This window comes from Terrapene carolina, unplaced genomic scaffold (assembly GCF_002925995.2).
Source record: "Terrapene carolina triunguis isolate 2854851 unplaced genomic scaffold, T_m_triunguis-2.0 Scaffold53, whole genome shotgun sequence".
Lineage (NCBI taxonomy): Eukaryota > Metazoa > Chordata > Testudines > Emydidae > Terrapene > Terrapene triunguis.
In genome coordinates this window covers 14,203,289-14,225,708 of record NW_020664404.1, presented here as the reverse complement: position 1 = coordinate 14,225,708, position 22,420 = coordinate 14,203,289, and the positions used below count along the sequence as shown (strand labels likewise).

The 22,420-nt window shown below is 47.2% G+C and overlaps 1 protein-coding gene across 1 annotated transcript in view; it reads left to right on the top strand.

Moving 5' to 3' along the window:
* Nucleotides 1–888: 888 nt before the first annotated feature.
* The window catches only part of ZMAT4 (zinc finger matrin-type 4), a 172,749-nt gene continuing 151,217 nt past the window's right edge, over nt 889–22,420 (top strand). Inside the window, exon 1 of the mRNA XM_026657288.2 lies at nt 889–974. The gene's annotated coding sequence lies outside the window, so the exon portion shown is untranslated. The remainder of the gene's footprint in view (nt 975–22,420) is intronic.

The following is a 22,420-nucleotide window of genomic DNA, read 5'->3' as shown; positions in this document are numbered from 1 at the left end:
TGGGCATGTAATGAACTGTGATTGCTGCTCCCACCTGGCAAAGAATGGAGCACGTCCTATTACTTTTGTTATCCTGTCTCTCCCCCTGCCAGTCCAGCCAAATTTGTGTCTGTTAGACTGGAGGCTCTTCGGGGTGGGGATTGTCACTTACTGTATGTGCTTAGCACAATGGGGCCCTGACCTGGCTTGCGGCTGGGTGCTGCTGGGATGTAAGACCTGCTTTCTATAGTAACATCTATCAGAATAAGTGCGTCATCTGTAATGTCTGCAGCTGGAAGTAACTCTGCTCCTCCTTTCCCAGACTTTGATAACTACCCGAACTGTCAGAGTGGTTAAGCACCGGATGGTTTAGCACTTTGATAACTACCTGAACTGTCAGGGTGGTTAAGAGCAGGTTAGACAAACACCTGTCAGGGATGGTCTAGATAATACGTAGTCCTGCCATGAGTGCCGGGGATGGGACTAGACAACCTCTCCAGGTCCCTTCCAGTCCTACACTTCTATGATTCTATGATACCCATCCCAGTCTGTACCCTTTAAATCAGACTCATACATCCTTTTACTAACACCATAAGAAATATAATTTCAAGGTGCTTTTGACTTAGTCTCTGCTCTGCGCGAGTCAGTCTGTTCTCCCCTTCCCCCCACCCCCGACCTGTCACGCTCACCCCAATACCCCTTATACGTGGGACATAGAATTCAGTTCTTTTGAGGCTCTGGATAATAGTAGATTGACTGAAACCAATGCAGACTTGCACAGGGCCAGAGGACCAATCAGAGCTGTTGGGGGGCGGAGCCTGATCTCTTGCAGATAATTACTAAGTGCATTTCCAGCACAGTGGGTCTGGGCTGCTGAAAGATCTGGTCGCAGAGCGGGGAAAGCTGTAATCGTAACTCCAGAGTGCTTCTATCTCAGCAGCATCACTGGAACAGCTCTGTTATCCTCTAGCGCCAGCCTAGCCAGCAATAGAAAGGTACTGCCCGCATCCCTCCTTGTTTTGCTTGTTGTTTGAATCTGTCTAGCTTGTCGTTAGAAAAGTTTATGGGGAAATCAGAGCTGTTTAATAGCAGAATGTTTGTTTGTGTGAAGGGAGGAAGATGGTTTCATAAACTTCTCAGGCTCAGGAACCAGGTTTGTTTATATTGCTGTTATTTCAGGGTCCTTGTGTGTACCAGTGCCACGGTATCCATTGCATGGAGAGCTGCAAGGGGTGTGTGTGTGTGTGTGTGTGTGTGTGTAAATGGGGGAAGGATTCTTGAACCAGCCATTGGACTACTGAGGATTCTGTGCCAGGTGTGTGTAGGTAGTACATACGCCATCATACCTGCAGGAGGGGGTGGCAGGGGACCAGAATACATTATCAGTATTACCCACCCCACTTCTCCCTGTCAGCCTTTAAAATACTTCCCCCGGTATTGTTAATAAGCATCCCATTTTGTTGGTTAATCGGGGGCCAAAGGCTTCAAAGGCCTCAGAGTCAGACCAGCCTACCAGCTGCAGAGGCTTTCACCAGATTGACGACTCCTAGGTTGACCCAAACACCACGGGAAGTTACGTTCCGAGGGCCGTGAGTCTTGAAAGCCAATGCTGGTACCTGTAGGAAAATAACTTAGTTCTCCCCATTGCAGGCAAGTCTGGAAAACTTTCCAACCTGGCGCTGGTTCGATAAAGTGAAGGCACATTTCTAGAAATCCCGTCGTTCCTGTAAAGATTGGAGCTGCCTTTCCATGGGGCAGCTCTGACCAGACTCATCATAGCAGCTCAGGTTGCAAAGACCAGTGTTGTGAAAGCAACTCCAGGTCTTTACAGGTTGTCATGCTAGGGGAAGTGAGCGGAATTAATGGCTCACTGGGGCTGACCGCATGCATTTCACCGTATTAATCTGTATGTGAGAGTATGAAACAAAAGCCAAATCCTTGGATAGTACAAGCTGGGTTATCAGTGGTTCAGGTTGAGCAAAACATTTGATTCTGATGAGACATTGGAATTGTTGGTGATCTGTCTCCACTGAATGAAAATACCCGACCTGATCCATGGCCAGTCATCCCGAGTGTAAATGTGTTCTCAACCTTACCCACAGGCCGGTGCCCCCCTCCTCCGATGCTGGAGTGACATAGCGCGTGGGGTCAGGTAGGAGCGTGTTTTGTAAAGCTGCACTGTGGCAGTTAAAAATCTGCAGTTTGCCCTTTCTGTGTGTGACTATGCAGCTGACTCTCCCATGAACACGTGTTATCTGTCCGCAAAACAAAACAGCCAGCCCTGAAATACAATTCCAGACACAAACAGGGCTTTAAAGCACATAATGAGCTCACAGGCCCCCTGTGTCCCCACTTGATGGGCACTAAATGAGGTGCTAGACAAGGTACAGTGGGGTAAAAGATTTATGCCAAGCAGAAGGATTCCTGCTTTAAGGCTCTTTGTTTTCATGCAGCAGATCAACAGCATCCTAGGGCTTCTGCTCCCAGCTCCCCTGTGCTGGCTCATGGACTAGAAATGCTTGTGATTTGATACAGAATTTTAGAAGAGCTGTTTTGAAAAAGGTTCGCAGACAATGACTCATTCTGTATAGCAAGGGGATGGGGGAAGGGGAAGAGAGGAGCCTCTGAAAGTGAAAAATGGATCTCTCCCTCGTTTTATTGGAAATAGTAAAAACAATAAATCATTGTTAAAAATAGTAAATAGCAGGGCAGGGTCAGAGAAAGCCGAGCTGGAAAGCTATCCCCTGCAGCAGTCCCTGCAGTGCATGTACCAGGTCTGTGTTCGGTGTCCCAGGCCGCAGGGGTTCCACCACTTCCCTTGGGAGACATCCCTGCAGTCTGAACTCTCTCACCATCAGGGAGCTGGTCCTGGTAATCAGACTTGTATTTCCCTCCTCTTAGTCTCATGTGATCAGTCCTACTCGCCTTTCAGTCCCTCCTGCTCAGACATTTGCACCGCACCTCTGCACACACCTTCCTCCAACTCAGCAGTCACTTGTCTTAGCTATAGACATATTTATGTCTAATATTTCCTCAACTCAAACAGTCCCACCCCCTTGGTCATTTCTGGCCTTCCCTGGACTCCGGATTAACAAAGTGGCCGGATACGACACAGTGTGGCGGGTACAGTCTCACCAGTGTACTGAACACAGCGTGCTCCCCTCCTAGCACATGGGGCAGACAACTAGTCCTGATAACATCTCCTGATCCTGTTTATTTGTAGCTGGTTGTGCTCTGTTGATTAGCCCACCTGAAAAGAGAGCTGAGTTGTCTATAAACAGGAGTGTTATTAATACTTCCTGGGATCAGGTGTAGTTTGCTGCTTCCAGCTAGTAATGGAATTGGCCCAGCCAAATGGACCCTGCCGACGTAGCATCCTACCACCACCACCAGTGTTCTCTCAGGTTGGTTTTACAGCCCTGTGTTATGCTAAACTGCTTCCATCCTGCCTGCTGGCCCCAGAGATTCACCTGGAAAGATTAATGGCCCCTCATTCCTCTGTACCCACTACCAATCTCTCTGTGAACCCGCTGTGAACTTGTCATCCCTGCCTGCAGGACTCTGGCTGATTTAAACTACCACTCCCCCTCCCCCAACCAAAGTGCAATGGTCAAATGTAGATGATCATCATAGACATAATTTTTTTAAAGGTTCGTCCTTGTGTAACAAGCAAACTGGAGCCTTTTGTAGTCCATTAATTTCTAATTAGGTTTTGTTTCCATTATTAAATACTTTCAGGGTCAGGAGGACTCTAGGAAGGCAGGGTATTTAATTTAAACTGGCCAGGAGTTCTTTTGAGGGTATAGAGGACAGTGTGTATGGTCCAGGGGTTAGGGAATTGGGACTCCTGGGTTCTATTTTTGTCTGTGGTCACCATGTCCCAGACTGTCACACTTGGGTGTCCAACGTTCGGTACCAAAACTCTGATAGTTAAACTCTGTGATGGGGTGTGCACCCCACAGAGCCCTGGCAGGATTAACGAGGGCCCGAGTGGCCAAATGGGCACCTCGAGTCACCTGAGAGGAAGGCCAGGGTTAACTGAGTGTGAAGCCCAGCTGGGGGAGGGCTGGGCCAGCACTATAAAGCCAAGTTCCCTGAAGAGAGACAGTTGCAGAGGGAGCAGACAACAGAAGGGGGCACCTGGTGTTGTGAGAGCCACTTTCCCAAACCTAGACACAAGGAGGTGCCCTGGTGGTGAGTGGAAACCCCATTGCAGGCTCTAAATAAAAATGAGGCCTGAGATCCACCGGTGTCATGAGTGCTCAGCACCTGTGAAAATCAGCCCAATTACTGTGAGCCTAATTAAGGATTAGCCAAGTTTGAAGACTTTGGTCCTAACTTGCAATGTCTCAATTTCCCCCTCTGTGTAATGGGTATAGTTCTACACCGGGTGCTACCTAACGGGGGGTAGGGGATGGAGTCTTAATTAATATTTGCAAAGTGTGAAGACCCCCCTTGCTGACAGGTGCAGTGGCTGGGCACATTGATTAACAGGCATGCAGATTACTGAAAGGAAGGGCCGCAGCATAACGAACAGAAGGCTGAAGTTTTCTCACCTGGGGTAGAGAATCTTTTTCTCCGATCTGAATATTTATTTTATTCCCTTTTATCCTTTATCATCCACTAAGGGAAGTTGAAGAGGACCTGGTCGCATGCCAGGACTTTTGGGCACAGCGTGGGTGCAACTCAGGAGATGCTTTGGCTCCATGTAACTTAGTATCTTTGTCCCCTTCATTTAAGTTTTCTCTAGGGCTTTTCAGGGCATCTCCTTGGTGCTCCAGCGAGCTCAGTGGGATTCAGATGGCTTTTGGAGGCTACAAACCAGATTCTCCCTATTCAAAGGGCTGCATGCTGCTGTAATGGAGGGATGCAGCTAGTTTGTGGCGAGAAAGGACTTTAGGAGGCCTTGAACCAGTATTTCCAGACATCGTGCAGTAACAAAATGCACCGGCCACGCAGGTCACATGTCAGAGAAACGACCCTGAGATCAGGAGAGCACACAAAATGTTCTCACCCTTGATTGCACAAAGTGGTTTTGTCTACAATTATTCTCAACGTGGAGACAGCTCCAGTGACCAAGGGCAGCTGTGCCAGGCAGCACTCCTGAAATGTACCTCTGGGAGCTGAACACACCTGGAAACATCCTGCACCAGTCTTGCACTGGTTGAGTACTAGGGATTCTGGTATAAAATGGGACCAAGCACTTGTTCCCAAACACCTACTGGGCCTGCCAACCCTTACCCTGCTTAGTCGTCTTTCTATAATGGGTTTCTGCATTATGGTCACAAACCAAGAGAGCACTTGAGCAGGTGCTTAACTTTAAGCATATATATAAGCAAACTGAAGTCAAGGGGAATTAAGTACATGCTTAAAGTGAAGCACGTGCTTAAGTGCTTTCCTGAATCAAGGCCTAACACTGGGATTTCAATAAGAGGGAAGTGATTTTCATGAGGTTAGAACGTGTGATTGTACCAAAGCATTGAGCATTATCTGGCTGCACAAGCGGTGGTGATGGGACATCTTCAGAGCGTGCGACTGGGTACCACACTGTTGTTACTTTTCTGAGCTGTAACACGAGCTCAGACTACATCCACCTGGAAGGGGACTTGTTGCTTCCAGTCCGTGCCACTTGGGAGGAGCAAGTTTGTTTCAGCATCTTTAAGACCGGCGTAGAGCTGGGTTTCCAAGGGTGATGTTGAACCCAGGAGTCTGACTCCATAATCAATGTGTTCCCTGCACACAGCCACTCAGGAGTGGAGGCCAGGCAGCCTCAGCCCCAGCTGGTGATGTCGGCACTCTGCCTCCCAGATTGTGCTGGTGAACACGAATACTGCAAGGGCCCTCAGAGGGGAGGGGAGCAGAAACAGCATCGTGCTATGTGGGAACCTGCCTCTGGATGCACATTGGGCAGTAATGACAAACAGTCACAGGGGTCACTCCTCCAGTTCAGGGTGGGTCCCCGCTGTCGGTGGGTCAGAGCTGCCCTGACAGGCTCTTTCTTTTTGGCAACGCTTGTCTAGCTTGTCAGGCCAGTCACCCTCAATTCAGTGAGGCTTATCCTGGTCCCTCCTCTCCCAGGCAGAGCTTCCCTGGGTGGGTGGTCGAGCCCTGGCCAATGGGGTTAGCCCCAAATGGGCCTTGCTTAATTAATTTGGCCACTGAAGCTGCTCTCTCCTCACTTGTACGTGGCTGCTGGTCCGGGAGAGCCAGTCTCTGATCAAAGTATTTCACCTGCTCAAGGAAAGGCAGGTTAGAAAGAGCAGACATTGCACCTGGTCTGTCCGTGTGGGCCATTGAGCTTTCCCACAGTAATTCCTAGAGCAGATCGGTCAGAAAAACAGCCAGTCTTGAGTTTAAAATGTCCAGTGATGGAGAATCCACCACAGCCCTTGGTAAATTGTTCCCACGCTTAATTACTCTCGCTGTTAAAAATGTACGCTGAATTTGTCTAGCTTCAGTTTCCAGCCCTTGGATCGTGTCACACCGGTCTCTGAAGAGCCCGTTATTGAATATTTGTTCCCCATGTAGGGACTTACAGACTGTGATCACGTCACCCCTCGACCTTCTTTTTGCTAGGCTCTTGCATGTTAGCACGAGATGCCTTCCCCCTTCAGTCACCTTGTAACAGACGCTCATGTAGGAACTTCTGTTTTCGCAGCCTTTGCCATTCATTCTGCTGACAGTGGGATTTCTCTGAGTTGAAGGTGTGCACACTTCTACTTGCCACCAACTCTGCCCTTCTGTGTTATCGAACACGGCCGGAAAGCTCTTGTTCAGAGAGGACCGGGGGAGCCATCTCCCTTCTAGGAACCACGCCGTTTACTTACCCATTTATTAATTAGAAGGAAATAAAGTTGCTGGGAACGATCAAATTTTGAGAAAGACCTTGGGCTCTGAAATGCTCCCAGAGGAGCGATGCCTAATCTCTCCCTAATTGTATTGGTGTTTAATTTGTTGCTGTTTTTACTGTAATGTTCGCATTTTTCCAGATAGTTTGTTTTGTTTCATTAACTAGAGATGGTTGGAGAGGAATATTCTTGATATTAACACTTGCCTGTTGTGTAATATTAACATCTTGTAGAAGCTTCATGTGCTGGCAGTAGAAGAAGCAGGCTCAGCTGGTTTGGCTCTTGTGCTTTCCATGTAGAGTGCATGCGAATTCGTACGCACGGTGCGGCGCTCCGGGTACGCGATAGCCAGCGCCAGCGTTTCGCTCTGATCTTTGCAGGGGCACAGGGGTCTGCTCACACGGTGCACTGCAGGATCAGTGCCATAGAAAGTCTGTATTTCCAGCGGTGGCTGTGTGACACAGAGGATCCGGGGAGCTAAGTACAGTCCTGACAGCCTGCTATAAAGACCTGGGAACTGAGTGGCACAGAAACAATAGGTGCTGATTGCTGCCTTAGTACAGCCACGTTTACCTGAAGCCAGGTCATGTGACTGGAGCCAGGAAACACATCCAGTGTCAAAGCCAGATCCTTTGCTGGTGTAAAGCGGCCTAGCTCCATTGAAATGCAATCGGTTTCCTACCAGCTCAGGCTCCAGCCATCGACTCCTGGCCAGCACTCCTGTATGTCAGAGCTTGACGAGGAGTGTGTGACAGGACCCTGGGGTGCAGCCTGGGACTGTGGGACCGCTGTGCCCTCTTTACTCCCTATTCTGGGTTTTCTCTCACAATGCCTTACCAGTGGCAAGCAGCAAACCCCCCAGTTGCTGTTACTACTCAGTACAACCACGTGTGGAGCTCCCAGAGCTACTCATGAATCTCAGAGAAAGGCACCAGCCAAATCCCCCCAGCTCCCAGCCTTGTACCCTAAGAATATACTATCTTGCACTGCTCACGACCTTTTCTTGAGCAATGCACGTTTATTAATTGGTTTACCACTGCATCAATGGAAAGTGGATATACGCCAGCCTTTGTAAACCTAGCAGATTTACCAGATGCTTCAGGCAAACTCACTGGTAAAGATAAACAGTAAAACAAGTTTATAGATTTTAAGTGATTATAAGTGATAGGCAAAAAGTCAGAGTGGTTACCAAAAAATAAAATAAAATATAAGTTTGCAGTCTAAGCCATAACCCTTATCACACTAGACAGTATTTAGATCAAGCAATGTTCTCACCCCACTGGATCTTACCGTCCTTAATATACAGGTATCTCCCTTAAACCTGGGCCACTCTCCTCTGTTGAAATCACCAGTCTTCTGAGCATCCTTGTTGCTTGCAGCATAGGTGTGGGGAAGAGAAAAGGCCAAGCATGGGGCCCCTGTGTTCTGTTTTATACCCTTAGTCCCATGTGCTTGGAGAACACAAGTCCAGGCATGACTGGGGGAAAGGTTGAGCAATTCCCCAGATGTGGCCTTGTGCAAGTGAGTTATTGAATTGTAGCTCCCTTGCTGGACAATGACTGTTGACGGTTGTTTGACACCCGCCCGGGTGTTGGTTAGCTCCCTTGTCCTTGCGTCTGGGGATCTAATATCTGGGAGATTCCCCAACTCACAGCATATTTTAGTGATGACCATACAACATATTCTCATAACTTCCTATGCATTAGTGATATACATATTTATATGCAACAGTGGTTTTCAGCAGATCATAACCTTTCCCCTGATACCTCACATGGCATGCTTTATATGCAGTATCACAATTATATACAGATGAGGAATATGGGGCTTACAGGATGCTCCTCCAAGGTATAGAGTGTCACAGGGGGGTTCAGAAATATCCAAACTTTGCGAGACCTGGGTGCAAATCCCACAATTTACCTTCCGTGTCTGTTGCTCGAAGGCTGGTTCCTAGTGGATACGTATCACTAAGCCTGCCACACAGCTAAACATTGGGGAACATTTTCTAAAGCACTGAAGTCATTTAGGAGCCTGGCACCTTTGACAATGTTACACATGTGATGGTTGTATTGCAGCAGGCCCTAGAGGCCCCAGCCCCGTTGTGCCAGGCACAGTCTAAGCGCACAGCGTAAAGATAATCCCTGCATTCAAAGGAGCTGACTGTCCTGCTCAAGAGATCCAGAAATGCTGCACATCCAGACTCAAGTGAGTGGGCAGAGCTGAGTGTGGGAAGCCTATCGCCATTCTGTGCTTGGTCCTATTCAATGTCATTGGTCCTTCATTTTCATGATTAAGTGACACCATCTTTTAACCAATTCCTGATCCATGAGAGGACCTTCCCTCTTATCCTATGGTGGCTTGCTTTGCTTAAGAGCCTTTGGTGAGGGACCTTGTCAAGGCTTTCCCAAAGTCCAAGTACACTATATCCACTGGATCACCCTTGTCCATATGCTGGTTGGCTCCCTCAAAAAGATAATGAGACATCACTGGTGCCCCATGTAGGCTGAGGAAATGCCTTGTATTATGAGAATGCTGCTTGATAACCTTGAGCTTTGAGGCATAAGCAAAGGCACATCATCCAATCCACAAAAACAACAAGGAGTCCGGTGGCACTTTAAAGACAGATTTATTTGGGCATAAGCTTTCGTGGGTAAAAAAACCCCACTTCTTCAGATGCATGGAGTGAAAATTACAAATGCAGGCATTATATAATGACACATGAAGAGAAGGGAGTTACCTCACAAGTGGAGAACCAATCCAGGAGCCCCAGCTCTTCTGTTAAGCATTCCTTGCCCAGCATAGCCTTTGTGCTGATAGTAAAGGAGCTGGCAAGGCGGGCCTTTCTACCAAAGTGATAAAATGGTGCAGGATCCATATACAGGATATGATGGCTGCAGGGTATGTATACATCTGCAGGATACATGGAAGCCCTGAGGCAGCCCTCCCAGCAAAGATATAAGGCAGTCATGTCATGTGGAAGTTGAGAGAGGCCTGCATTTCAAACCCAGGGGATGTACTGTATGTCTCCAACTTTATTATGACTTTAAGTCTGCAGGGAGAAGACTAGATGACAGGGAAATCAAGAGGGAAATGGCATTTATCCTCCCTCCAGTACTTGACAAAGTGCAGAGCTAAGCCAGTCTCCAAACAGTTCACAAATGCCGACACTTCAAAGGACTTGTTTTAATCCATTTCGCCAGTGAACTGACGGAGAGCAGGTCTGGAAATCCACACAAGAGGCTTCACAAAGGATTTTAAAGAACCTAATTTAAAAGCGCAGAGAGAGAGAAATATTAGGTTTTTTAAAAGAGGTTTTTTTTTTCCAAAGCAAAGACAGATTAGTCTGACTTCTTAATAGGGAAATGGGGCATCAAATGTGGTTAAGCCAGGTCCTGCTTTTTGCCAATAAGCATTTATTGGTGGAATGATTCCTGGATGCAGGGGAGAATGAATGAACCACTCTGGTTTATATCAGCAGCTTGACTTGAAGCTGGGGAAGTGCCATCCCCCTCTCTCTGATGTTTGCTTTTAAAAGTATGTCTATTATTGAAGGCTAGCTATGGGTTGAGGGCTGCAAATCCCTAGTGAATTGGGAGCTCTGCTGGAACAACTGGCAGAAGCTGCTGCTCCCAGTTATTGCAAAAGTCTGATTTTGCCCCCCAAGAACACTGGACACTTTGCAGTTGGTGGGAAAGGACAACACGCTGTAGGATGACCAGATGTCCTGATTTTATAGGTACAGTCCCGATTTTTGGGTCTTTTTCTTATATAGGCTCCTATTACCCCTCACCCCCTGTCCCGATGTTTCACATTTGCTGTCTGGTCACCCTACAACACAGGGATGTTTAAAAACATCCTGAAAAATGCAACAACAGATGCAAAAACCAGCAATTGTCTCCTGGCTCCCAGCACTCCTAGCTCTGCAATGTTAAAATGGAAAAGCTCTGAATAGTGCATATTCTACACCCAGAGCAGCTTGTCAGAAACCCCAGAAATAGAACGGAAACTAACACCCACTGCTTTTAAAGCAGTAAATTAATCAACCAATTAAAATCCTGCTGCATAGGTTGCTACAAACCCTCCATCGTTTGAAATATACCAAGCACATGCGAACAGACTGCGCACTAGTAAACAAAACAAAAACTTACAGGGTTTTTTGAAGGAGCTTGGTATGATGAGCAGTATGTTCAGCATGGTGCAGCCTGACCAGCCAGCCTGGCTGTGTGATGCTGAGAATGAGAACTGAGGGGAGGGAGATCGTAGCAGGCACGGGCAGCATTGGGTTTAATCTTACCTTGCAATCTTTTCTGAGGACCGGCTGCTTTAAGGGATTCTGCATATCTCTCTGCTGTGTGAAAACAAAAGGGAGACAATGTCGGAGGATCAACTAAAATAGGAGAAAGTGTGTGTGTGTGTGTACTTTGAAATATTTTATGGTGGAGAGAGCTCCATTGTCCAGTTGTGGAATATGAGAATTGCCATATAGGGTCAAAACCCTGATCCATCTATTCCAGTGTCCTCTCTGGCCAGCTCCAGCAATATCAGAGGAAGATGGCAGTGCACAGATGTGCATTAACCTGCTCTGCATCAAAGTCTTATCCCCAATGGTTAGTCTAGCTTGAGTCTGAAATACCTGGTTTTATCTCCTTTGTAAATTTTATGTTAGCATCAACTCTTCTAACTCTGCATATTTGTGTTTCCCATATAAATATCCAGTCCCTCTTTAAATCTGGCTGGTTCTTGGCTTCAACAAACATAATGTGGCAGTGAGTTCCAATGTTTAATCACACTTTGGGTAAAAAAAAATTCTTTTAAGAGGTGGCAAACTCAAAACTGACAATTTCACTAAATTGCCCCTTATTCTTGTGTTCTGAGGGAGCCCCTAATCTCCCTTCTCTATCCCATTCATTCTTTTAAATACTTTTATCAGTCATGTCTCCGCTTATTTATCTTCTTTCCGAGGTAAACAATCCCAATCTTTTCAATCTCTCTTCATGTGAGACTTTTTCCATGCCCTAATCATTCTTGCTGCCTTCCACTGACCCCCCTGCTCCCCATTTCTGCAATATCTTTTTTGAGGCAGGGTGAACAATACTGCACACAGTATTCCCGAAAGGCCACCCAGTTGGCTTATATAATGGCATTCTCTGTATTATCCTCCATCTTATTCCTTACGCAGCCTAACATCTTGTTTGCGCTTTTTTTTTTAATTTTAATACAACCTCACTGCACACTGAGCAGAGGCCTTCCATAAGGTGTCCACAGTTTTACTTAATTTTCTGTCAGAAAACATTGTGACGGACAATATTCAGCCAGTCCAAGTCTTTGAAGTTTGTAAGCCACATCTTGTAACTTCTCCCAAACATATTTTTCCTCTCATATGATGAAAGCAATGCTTGCATTTAGTTTGCACCTTAGGAGAAGATTTTGATCCAGTTGTGGATGCTGCAAAAGCGTTTCCCACTGGCTCAGGGATTTTCTGAGGAAGTAACACAACTGGGAACTTGAACTGTCAGGGATAACAAACTTCACTTAACCAAAATGATCCCCTGGTCTAAAACTGACATATGGTTGTGAACTTTCCTAACCCTTCACCTTGTCACAATGGAGAATGAGGAAATGGCAGCCGTTTCAAAAATAGGCCTACAAAGGCATAAAGTTAGTTATTGTAGATCTGACTATTGGAAAATATCAAGCAACTAGACAATTTTATGACATTATTTCCGGCCACTAGAGATGCTGCATGGTACTGCTAATTATAACAACAGTTAATCATTCTAGTTCTCAAATGTGGCAGCTGTAGCTCAAATCTGACAGGGCTTTAAGTTGTGTTGATGATGGAACTGTTATTTCTCTTGGCTGTTTTTTTTTCTTCTCTTTAATCTTCCAGTATTTTTGTTGCAATTCTAACCACTTTGCTGACATTTAAAGCCTTTAACAGTCTAGGAATCTGCTCTCTGAGAGGCCCCACTTGCTGCTGATTTACTCGCCTCACTGGACCTTGCACTCATTCTCAAACCACTGTTGCATGGTACCATTGGCTGTCTTACATTGGCAGTAGAGCATGCACTTTCAGTGGGGCTCCAGAATATGGATAAGGCTGTTGGGAGCTCTGTGACGAGAGCTGCATGCAAACAGTGCACAATGCTGATAAGTTTTATTGGTCTTACAAGGCAAAACCTGGGCAGTGACTATGCTATGTATTCTCGAGCAGCATCTGCTGGCAACGTAACTATTTACCTATATACAAGACATCTCAGGTGCTCTTGTAACGTCTCTCTTCCTGTAATGGAAACTGAGTAATGTCAATTAACGCTATAGCCTTTGAAATTATGAGGCTACTTTACTTGTCTTCCATTTGGTGTTGCTTTAAATTGAGTCCCTTCTTTCTCTTGCTGTTTGCCCTATGGCTGTCAACTCCTGAGGGTGACCATCAGCTACTCCTTGCCACTTGTCCTTGTCATTCCATTTTAGTCTTAAAACATTAAAGACATTTTTGGTCTGCAGATGCGATGGTGCTTGAGAAATTCCTTAGTTTGGGGTTTTATTATAACTTGGGGGGGGGGCGTATTCTAGATCTCAGGGCTTCTCAGACTTTTTTTCGACCACAGAACCAAGATCCCCTGCTCTCATCTGAGTGAGTACAGCCCTCTGTGACCTGTTGAAAACAGATGTTGTATCTTACTGTAGCTTTAGTTTTTAATTCCCTTCCCACCATCCTCAAGCACTTTGGCAGGGATGTCTGAAACAGTAAAATGATGATAAACGGAATCAGACTGTGTAAAGAAATTCTAGTGTCACAGAGGTGACCTCTCAAGGGCACATTTAGCACTCAGCGTGGTGTGGGCATGGTGCTGGGCATTTTACAACTTATCGAGGGAAGTCTAATACTTTGCATTCGGTAGCACCTTTCACCCGAGGAACTCAAATAACATAATAAGAATTAATGAACTAGACTTCGACCCATCCACTGGTAGGGGGAAGGGATGGTGGTGTTATCCTAGGGAAACAAGTATGGAAAGACCGGGTGCCTTGCTGAAGTGCACCCATCAATCATGGCAGCGGTGGAATAGAACCCAGGAGCCTCGGCTCTAAGCACATAAGACAACTACTGCCTCTCTGACGCACAGACGCAGGAAATAAAAATTAGTGATTTTCAAAAAGAGCAATAATCAAGGGACAATGTTTGGAAAGAAGGGGATGCTGGGATGTAAGCGCCTTATGCTTTGTGGGAAAGCACCTTGTTGCCTGCTGTTGCTGATGAGACCAATATACAGATTATATGATAACATAGAGAGGTTTAATGAAATCTGCTGGCCCCTTTTAGACCACATGGAATTATATTAAAGAACAAAGACTGAGATGCTCAAAGCTGACTAGGAGATTTAGGCACACAGCAGTAGTGGTAATGGGGGGTTCTTTCTCTAAACCCTTTACCCAGCTATGAAAATCTCAGCTATAACCTCTAAGGTTCTGCTGTGTAGTGAAGGCTGGGAAAGTTACCTGTCCTATTCTGCTTTGACTAGCTGGGGAACAGGGCCAGAGCCCCCACACACTCTGTCAGCATCTCAAACTGCCTTCCAGTAGAGAAGTGGGAGCGGAATTGTTCTGATCCTTGTGAAAAGGAACAAGAGGGACTCACGATGCGCTGAGATACAGAATGGGAAGAGACTTCACACATACAGAATGGGAAGAGACTGTCTAGGAAGGAGTACGGCAGAAAGGGATCTGGGGGTTATAGTGGACCACAAGCTAAATGAGAGTCAACAGTGTGATGCTGTTGCAAAAAAAGCAAACGTGATTCTGGGATGCATTAACAGGTGTGTTGTGAGCAAGACACGAGAAGTCATTCTTCCGCTCTACTCTGCGCTGGTTAGGCCTCAACTGGAGTATTGTGTCCAGTTCTGGGCACAGCATTTCAAGAAAGATGTGGAGAAATTGGAGAGGGTCCAGAGAAGAGCAACAAGAATGATTAAAGGTCTTGAGAACATGACCTATGAAGGAAGGCTGAAAGAATTGGGTTTGTTTGGTTTGGAAAAGAGAAGACTGAGAGGGGACATGATAGCAGTTTTCAGGTATCTAAAAGGGTGTCATAAGGAGGAGGGAGAAAACTTGTTCACCTTAGCCTCTAAGTATAGAATAAGAAGCAATGGGCTTAAACTGCAGCAAGGGAGGTTTAGGTTGGACATTAGGAAAAAGTTCCTAACTGTCAGGGGGGGTTAAACACTGGAATCAACTGCCTAGGGAGGTTGTGGAATCTCCATCTCTGGAGATATTTAAGAGTAGGTTAGATAAATGTCTATCTGGGATGGTCTAGACAGTATTTGGTCCTGCCATGAGCGTAGGGGACTGGACTCGATGACCTCTCGAGGTCCCTTCCAATCCTAGAATCTACGAATCTATGAGAAGGGTGACTGTGATCTGCAATGATCTGCTCTCCAGGGTGGGAGGAGAGAGAAATTCCCAGCGGGCTCTCACTGACATGGTTCACGCTGTGGGTCAGATCCTGCTTCCTAACGTACCCGACCTGATTCCAGTGCCGTTGATTGCCTGAACAGAACACGCAGGATTTGACCTTTTCTTTCTATTTGAGGATGACAGAATTTGATTATAATTCTACAGCAAGGCCTTGCGAGCCCCGTTGGTATTACAGTTGCACGGGGGACCCCCTCCCCCTATGGAGATCAGGGCCCTGTTGTGTTGGGCACTGCACAAACGTGACACTTCCAGTCTAAACAGCCAAGACAAAGGAGGGGAGAAAAGGAGAATGATACTCCCTACCTTACAAAGAGGAACTGGGGCCCTGAGAGGTTAAGTGACTCACCCAGGTTCCAGAAGACATCTGTGGAGCAGCCAGTAACTGATCCCAGGTCTGTTCAGTGTCTCAGCCACAAAGGTCATCCCCATCGCTCTTCTGGTGCGGGGACCAAGGGTAACTCGGAACCATACAGGAGAGAGAGCAGCCCCCGTGCCTTCCCGAGCAGCCCCACACTTCTGGTGCCATCTGTGAGTGGAATTCACCCGGGCAGAGTGACCACACGAGGCCTCTGCAACACTCATTGGCTATTTGACACTCGCCTGACAGCCTGGCAGGGCCATGCACATCATGGCTAATACATTCATATTTAAGGAATAAAGGCTCGAGGGAGGTTTTCATTATGAGCGTTTCCTGGTCGTGCTCCTTCATAATCCTAGATGGAATTGGGTTAAATCTCTCTTCTCATGTATAAATATGTGTTTTCTCTGAGTCATAAAGTGCAGAGATTAACTCATAAACTTGTCCCATTTCATTATAACGTATGGTGGGTCGTGATGTGACTCTGTATTTTGGATCCCCCTGGCCGACGCTGCTCTGTAGCCAGCACAATGCATCAGAGAGGGCTGCGATGTGCAATTCCATCCAGCCTTTTGTGAGGAGGAAATAAAACTCGACATCCCCCACGAAATGCTGGGGGGTGTGTGTCAGATCTTCAGGTGGCATAAATAATCCCGGTGCCATAGACTGGAATGGAGCGGGGCCAGGTTACGGTAGCAGCTGAGTTAGCCTTCCGTGTATGGGATGGTGAAAGAAACTTCACTGTGCTTCTGTCTGGGTGGCCAGGGTATTTAGGGATTATTTAAAAAAAAAATTACTGTAATTCAGATGTTCACCCTTTTAATTTTGTGTGGTACAACATTGGATTGGTCTGTTAAACCCACCCCGTTTGAAAAGGGGACACTGGGTGATGGCCATAGCCGGCGTTACACGTAGTGCTGGTATCCATGTGCTGATGCATGCGATGTGCTGTGATGCCACTTATGGTTATGGGGGTGGAAGTAGGAGTGCTGCTGGAACTAGGGGTGCTGGGGGTGCGGCAGCACCCCCTGGTTTGAAGTGGTTTCCATCATATGCAGGGTTTACAGTTGGGTTCAATGGTTCTCAGCCCCCATTATTCCAGCGCCCCTGGAACTAACTGTCCCCCATGTCTGGCTGTCGGCGAGTTGGTGGCTAGAGCACCTCAGCCGCGCAGGGTAGCGCGTTTGGGGGAGGATCGCTGTGATTGCTGCTGCTGACGGGCTCTGAATTACACATACAGGTAGTCTATGCAGAAACAGCCTCTTGTCTCCCAGCACCCCCCAGCCTGCTGGGGTCTCACCCACCTGCTTTGTTTTGTCTTTTAGAACGTAAGATCTTTGGGACAGGGATTTCCATTTACTGCAAGTTTGTACAGCACCTACCACAGGGCCCCCCGACCCTGGTTGAGGCCTCTGGGTTTGACGGGAATACGAATGTTAAATAAGGAAGGGGGACTAGCTATGTGCATGTGGAGAACTCAGCTGTTTGGGGTGGGGTGGCATACAGCTCTTCCCTGCACAAGGACTGAGCTGGCCCTCCCCTGCAGGGTTTGTAATACACTGTGACTCATTACAGGCAAAAGGGGGGGGAAAAAAGCAGCCATAAACCGAGCTTTCTCTTTGATCTGTATCGCTAACTAAGCAGCTGACTCCTTGGGATTTACCGTCATCAGAATGAAGTATAATAGATCATGGCAGAGGAGCTGTCATAATGGAAATAACCCTTAAGCAAACCCAGTGTTCATTACCAAACACAGAAGAGCATGGAATTCTCTCTGCACTTTGCTTGAAGCAGGAAGAGAAGGAAATTAGACACAAGACCCCTTCTAGAATAAAACATCATGGATCCAGGCTCTCTCCTCCCTGGAAGGCATCTACCGATGGGCAAATCCGAAGTTTTGTTAGTGACCCTTCTGGTTGCAGCAGGTGATCAGTATAATGTAAAATGGAGTATCAGTCTGGTGTCTGTGGATCCACAGATAATTTCGGAGTGTGTTGTGTACATGTACCTACCATCCATGCTATGTGAGCCCTCGGCTCTCCTACTTGCTGCCGGCAGTGTGACATGGAGAGCCCCTTCTAAATGAATTATCCGCAGAAGTCTCACTGAAATAAGCAGGGCCATTCGCTCCAATGAGGGGAGGGAAAATCCGGCCACTCTTTGAGCACCATTCAATTCTTGCTGTAGCTAGAGCCCTTCCAACAGTCCCTGTTACACTCGAGTCCCTTTGCTGGTCTTGTGAACTCCCCTGGCAATGGAGTTTTTAGCTGACATAATAAACCAGCTAAAATATTGAAATAAACAGGGATCATCTCTCAGTTGTACATCTGCCAAAGTGACCAGGTGTGCGGGTGTTTCCCAAAAGAAATGCTTTTGGTTTATCCAGCTAGGCCTCCATGGGAGGTTTTTATCCAGGAATCCAGTATTAAAATAATCTCCCAAACACTGCTAGTCACGTTTGTTCTCCAGAGGATTCTTCATCTAAGCTCATTGCCACCTAACATGGCTTTGCCTCTTGGGTTTCTGAACTGATGCTGATTGGGGATGACAAGCTCTGATTATGCAAACTACCAGAGGCTGAGTTGTGTTTTAATGGTAGGCACAGAATTCAGCTTGATTCACTTCCTACCGTTTTAAACATTATTAGGGATCCACAGGAAAAAGTAGGTCCTGTTTCTCCAAAAATAAACATTGCATCCTGAGGGTAATGGTATTGAACTTCTCACACATGAAATATTTACAGACATTTCCTTTTAACGTATGTTCTTTGCAGCAGGGAGAACCTGTCCTGTGTGCCCCGCCTGGGACAGGTGAGATTCCAGGGGCTGGGGCAGCCACAAAGGGAGAGGTCTAGACAGCACGGAGAGGAAGGTGTTCTGGTTACTGCAGCCTGGCAGCAAGGAACTCAAATTCCAGGGAGGCTTTTACAAGACTATTTATGCCTCTATTCATGAGAAACCACTGTTACCATAGCAACTGACACGTCACATGACAAGCGTAGTTTGGCTGTAGCTGAACTACAAAGTCCCTTCATGCTGTAAGAGCACATTCCCCACAAGCAGAGAACTTTGGTTTGGTTCCTTCAGCACCAGGGTGTCCCTTTCCCAGCGGGTGCCAGGGTGTCACGCTGGCCTCCACGGCGGCATTGGGGAGAGATTGGCAGCAGGGAAAGGTGGATGCACGTGACTGGATTTTTAGCAGAGTTCAGTACGTTGGTGCACGGTGGGTGCTGAGCTGTCTTGAAAATCTGCCCACAAGGGTCACCGTGGGAGCAGCTGGGAAATCTGGCGTTTGGGGCACAGGCAGTGGGAGGCTGCTCTTAATGAAGAGGGTGGCACGAAACAGGATGCAAGTGAGAAGGAGAGAAAGGGAGGAAATAAAGGGCAAGGACTTTCTACCATGGTTTCATTACTAGGGTATCAGATCAGCTCGTCTTCCCAAGGGGTGTGGGGCTTGCCAGGTTTCAGTACAAGTGGAATGCATTACTGCAGGGACAGAGCCATGTGCTGCGCCGGAATGCACAAACAGCAATACCCTTCCCTTATACTAATCAGTCCTCCTCTCCCAGCACTTTAAATGTACCAGTGTGTCTGTGTTCCTTTCCTCCGCCATTTAACGGCATCAAGCCAAATCCTAACCAGAGCGCGCTGCCTGTCTCAGCCTTGAGAGCAGTTTGATGTTTGCTCCTCTTGGTCATAAGCATCTTCATTCTTTCCTGCTTGGACAATGCATGCGTGAGGCATCAGTGGGGATTTCCGCATGGCTCTGGAGTCTGGGAGTGTGTTTTATGCACTGACAAGTTGCCCCCTCTCCTGTGCTCCCAGTGAGCTTGTAAAGCTGTCATTGTCGCCAAGGACTCTGCTTTATTATTGTATCATGTCTGGTGAGCGGCATGCGCAGATTGGACTCGATTAGCTAGGCTCATATATCACAAAACACTCGCCTTGGAGTGCAAAGGGGCTCTTGTATTGCAAATACACCCTAGTAAATGCGGGGGAAAGATCATGGATCATTTTCCTGGGGATTTAACATGGGCGGCCACAGATTTTTTAGTTCATGTTTGAACCCGCTGGGAAAATCCATTCCTGTGCAGATGGCCTACGTGGGGCTGAGGCATCAGCCCTAGTTTGTGGGGTCAAGTGGGGTTTAAGTAGGGCACAGAACTTGTACTTTCTGTCTGCATGGAGGTGCAATTGACCATCCCTCTTTTTCTTTTAATCTTAATACTGGCATTTCCACGGTGGGGTTTCTTCTAGATCTAGGCAGTTGTTCGTTGCCTCCCAATATCCATAGTTGTTTTTGTTTACAACAAAACCAACAATAATATTAGCCACAGTGGTGAGAAGCAAAGTAAAATACACGCCTCAGTCACATGTTTTTGCCAGTGCTACAGTTGCATTCTTCTGCAGTTTGTGTACCAGCGCCCTGGTGGCAGAGATTCCTCTGAGCCAAGCTCCTCTCACTGACTGACAAGAGGAGCATTCACAGTCAGGAAGAGGGGTTGGCAGCTGTAGTGCATCGGGCCCCATCCCTGCTGGTACCACTGACACATGTAAAACAAACATCCAGTAAGAGAGATGAGCTGTGAATGGGCAGTGGTCAGAAATCACTTGGAATGGATCAGTTTGTAGTCACAGGTACCCCAGTGGGAGTGGCTGTGTGTTGCTGAACATGCTGTTAGTGGCCGTGCTATGAGCTGTGCATGTTTGCTCACCCACAGGGGGCCAACTGTTTGCCTTCCTAGTGGAAATCCTGAATAGTCCTGTTGGGAGAGAGAAAGAACTGTGGTAACTGTAGGTTAACCTCCGACTGTGGAGCAACAATATGCTATTAAATTCAGTGGAGTGATTTGCCATACCCAAACAGACCATTGGTCCATCAAATCTGGTATCTTGCTTTTGGCTGTGGGCAATACCCACTGCTTGCAAGGAAGACAGATCTTCCCACCTGGCTTGGTGCACAATTCTGCTCTGGGGCAGGTGCCTGGGATTCCTTCCTGTCCCCTGCAGGGATTAGTTTATATCCTGAGACATGGAATCTGATTATCCTTAGTTCCATAACACAAACTTCAGTACAATAGCCGTACAATTATTAGGCCACTATTCAAAATATATTTTTATTCAAGATAGCAAACGTTTGCAATTAAGATTTGACATATGCTGTCTAGATTATTTAAATATGTCAGGTAGTTGGACACCCTTTGGTGCTATCTTATGTACACACACACACACACACACACACACACACACACACACACACACACACACACACACACACACACACACACACACACACACACACACACACACAAAATGAGATTGTGCCACTTTAAAAGGAACTGGATTCCCTGGAATTTTGTTAAAAGTCAGCTATAGTATTTGAACTCAGTGACCTTGCACGGAAATGAATGTCACAGCCTGGCAATCTGCTCTGTGTGAACAGTTCTTTCCTTTATATGTTCTAAATTTACCTGCCTCTAATTTTATCAATTGACCCTTTGTTCCTGTATTATATGGGGCAGTGAGTAAAGGAGGCACTGCTCAGTTTTTACTACAATTCGTAATCGTAAATCTCTCAGTCATGCACTCACTATGTCGTCCTTTTGCCATGCCGCACCACACATTGCTATTTAGGGGAGGCGCGCACACGCACGCACACACACTCCATGAGCTTTTGGTTTCACTCCTATTCTCTCTGGACGGCATAATCTACAGGAGTGACTCCTGCTCCTCTTTGGCTCAGGCACTGTGCATTTTATTTTACATACACAAATGGTTACTTCCTTGGTTCTCGCTCTTTGTAGAACTAGGTGTAACCCTTCTGCCCATCTAAGTTGGCAGCAACAAGGGCCGGGTTCTGTATCTAGGGGTTCCGTTTCAATAACACAATGCAAAACCGGCTCGAGCCCCCACCCAGTGACCTGGGACAATTACATACCACCCCCCTGGGTACCTCTAAGAGGCAATACTTCCCCTCTCGGAAGCACGGAGTCTGAGTGTAGCAGAAAATGTTTAATAACATGAGGTAAACGACATCAGCATAAAATTGGAAAAACACCACAAACAGGATTCATAACACAAACCATGAGCAAAACCCACCCCAGCAAATTGGGCTGTGTCCTTTCCCTTTGGTTCTTGAATCCAGCAACCCAAAAATCACCCAGAGTCCCCAAAGTCCAACATCCCCAAAGTCTCTTGGGTCCAGCAACCACCCAAAGTCCCAAAAGTCCAACAACCCCCAAAGTCTCTGTCCCTGGTCAGTGCAGCCCCAGAGTAAAAGGGGGGGGGCACGCAGGGTGTTAAGGGGCACCTTACGTGATCCGAGGCTGGCCAGCCGTCTGTTTCTCTGTGGGGGTTCCGCCGCAGCCTTTACCACAAGCCAGTCCACTTTCCTGCCATCCCACGAACTGCTATGCTCTACAAGCTGCTCCGCTCCACTCCGCTCCGCTCCGCTCACCGACCTGTGAGCCGTTCCAGCCGTCCCCGCAAACAGCTCCGCTCGCCGTTCCTTGGGCCACTCCAACCGGCCCCGCAAGGCTCCACACTGCTCGCTGCTCCTCCAGTCGTCCCCACAAATTGCTCCGCCAGCTGCTGAGCAATATAGCTTCAGGCTCCCCCACTAGTTAACACAGCCTCAGTGATCTCAGCTCTTAATAACATCAGCTCTTTTGTGATTTCAGCTCATAGTATAGTAGGGGAGCCCCAGTGCTGGTGCACCATTGGCCCAAAGTGAATTCAGCTCAGCAGCCTGTAACTAGACT